Consider the following 2,700-nt stretch of genomic DNA (forward strand, 5'->3'; position numbering starts at 1 on the left):
AGCTAGTTCCTTAAAGGGACAAATATCTGATTTGTCTATTCTTTTACACAAACGTCTGGCAGATGTCCCAGATGTTCAAGTCAGGCCTTGGTCAGGATCAAGCCTGTATTTAAACCTGTTGCTCCGCCATGGAGCCTAAACTTGGTTCTTCAAGTTCTTCAAGGGGTTCTGTTTGAACCTATGCATTCCATAGATATTAAGCTTCTATCTTGGAAAGTTTCGTTTTTAGTAGCTATCTCTTTGGCTCGAAGAGTTTCTGAGTTATCTGCTTTACAGTGTGACTCACCTTATCTTGTTTTCCATGCAGATAAGGTGGTTTTACGTACCAAACCTGGATTCCTTCCTAAGGTTGTTTCTAATAGGAATATCAATCAGGAAATTGTTGTTCCTTCACTGGGTCCTAATCCTTCTTCAAAGAAGGAACGTCTGTTGCACAATCTTGATGTGGTTCGTGCTTTAAAGTTCTACTTACAAGCAACCAAAGATTTCCGTCAAACATCTTCATTGTTTGTTGTCTATTCTGGTAAGCGGAGAGGTCAAAAGGCTACGGCTACCTCTCTTTCTTTTTGGCTGAAAAGCATCATCCGTATGGCTTATGAGACTGCTGGCCAGCAGCCTCCTGAAAGAATTACTGCTCATTCTACTAGAGCAGTGGCTTCCACATGGGCTTTTAAAAATGAGGCTTCTGTTGAACAGATTTGTAAGGCGGCGACTTGGTCTTCGCTTCATACTTTTTCCAAATTTTTCAAATTCGATACTTTTGCTTCTTCGGAGGCTATTTTTGGGAGAAAGGTTCTACAAGCAGTGGTGCCTTCCGTTTAAGGTACCTGTCTTGTCCCTCCCTTCATCCGTGTCCTAAAGCTTTTTGCTATTGGTATCCCACAAGTATGGATGAATTCATGGACTTGATACATCTTAAAAGAGAAAAAAGAATTTATGCTTACCTGATAAATTTCTTTCTCTTGTGATGTATCGAGTCCACGGCCCGCCCTGTCTATTTAAGACAGGTAGTATATTTTTATTTAAAAAACTTCAGTCACCACTGCACCCTATAGTTTCTCCTTTTTCTTTCTAGCCTTTGGTCGAATGACTGGGGGGTGGAGCTAAGGGAGGAGCTATATAGACAGCTCTGCTGTGGGTGCTCTCTCTGCCACTTCCTGTTGGGAAGGAGAATATCCCACAAGTATGGATGAATCCGTGGACTCGATACATCACAAGAGAAAGAAATTTATCAGGTAAGCATAAATTCTGTTTTTTTTAAAAAATCTTTTTGGGTGTTTTTTTTTTATTAGGGTTTGGGCTTTATGTAAAAGAGCTGAATGCCCTTTTAAGGGCAATGCCCATACAAATTCCCTATTAAGGGCTATTGGTAGTTTTAAGGGCTATTGGTAGTTTATTGTAGGCTAGGTTTTTTCTTATTTTGGGGGGGCTTTTTTATTTTTATAGGGCTATTAGATTAGGTGTAGTTGTTTTTAGATTTGATAATTTAGTTTGTTGTTTTTTGTAATTTAGTGTTTGAATTTTTTGTAATTTAGTATTTTTTATTTTTTGTAATTTTAGACTTAAATTGTTTTAGTAGTGTTAGTTTTTTTTAATGTGTAATTTTTTTTATTTTAATTTTAGTATAACAGTTATGTTAGGTTAATTGTTAATTTAAATTTAGTTTTTTTTTAATTTCACAGGAATTTTTTAATTTATTTTAAGATAGGGATATTGTAATTTTAATTTAAAGTTAGGGGGTTGTTAGGTTTAGGGGTTAATAGTTTAATTTAGTTTTTTGCTATGTGGGGGGCTGGTGGTTTAGGGGTTAATAGGTTTATTTAGTGGCAGTGATGTGGGAGGCCAGAGATTTAGGGGTTAATAACTTTATTTAGTGGTGGCGATGTCAGGGAGTGGCCGAATAGGGATTAATAGCTTTATTATAGTGGCAGCGATGTCGGATGCGGGGGAATAGGGGTTAATGACTTTATTATAGTGTCGGGGAGCGGCGGAATAGGGGTTAATAAGTTTTATTAGTGGCGGCGATGTCGGGAGCGGCAGATTAGGGGTTAATAAGTTTTAAATAGTGTTTGCGGGAGGGTGGCGGAATAGGGGTTAATAGGAAGTTTATGGGTCTTAATGTACTTTGTAACACTTTAGTTATGAGTTTTGTGAAACATTTTTGTGGCGCAAAACTCATAACTACTGTTTTCAGATAGCGGAATGGATCGTGTCGGTATAGGCTGTAACGCAAGCATTTTAGCCTCACCGCACAAATTGTAAAACTGGCATTATGGAAATCCCACGCAAAAACTTAATTTTTTTTAAAACGGGATTGGCTTTGCGTTACAGGTTAAAATGCTTGTGCTTGCTTCGGCAGCACATATACTAAAATTGGAACGATACAGAGAAGATTAGCATGGCCCCTGCACAGGCTAAAATGCTTGCGGTATAGCTATACCAACAAGACTCGTAATGGCTGGGTTACTGTTTTTACGCTGAAATAGCCATTTTCAGCGTTAAAACCATAACGCAAAACTTGTAATCTAGGTGAAAGTGAATTTTATAATTTATCTAGGAAAAATAATATTAAAAATATTTTTCTGCAGTATTCAGTTGAAAGATAGTTTATGACAGGTTAAATTATAATTATTATTAGTTATGTGCATGTAGGAGTGATTATAGCTACATCAGATCATAGCTGCATCCTTTTTCGTAAAT

General features: G+C 37.2%; 1 non-coding gene across 1 annotated transcript; it reads left to right on the forward strand.

Moving 5' to 3' along the window:
* Nucleotides 1-2,343: 2,343 nt before the first annotated feature.
* LOC128640632 (U6 spliceosomal RNA) lies at nt 2,344-2,449 on the forward strand. Its single transcript, XR_008399367.1, has one exon. It is a non-coding gene; the product is annotated as a U6 spliceosomal RNA (small nuclear RNA).
* The last annotated feature ends 251 nt before the right edge of the window (nt 2,450-2,700 follow it).

The sequence above is a fragment of the Bombina bombina genome, chromosome 9 (genome assembly GCF_027579735.1).
Source record: "Bombina bombina isolate aBomBom1 chromosome 9, aBomBom1.pri, whole genome shotgun sequence".
Taxonomy (NCBI): domain Eukaryota; kingdom Metazoa; phylum Chordata; class Amphibia; order Anura; family Bombinatoridae; genus Bombina; species Bombina bombina.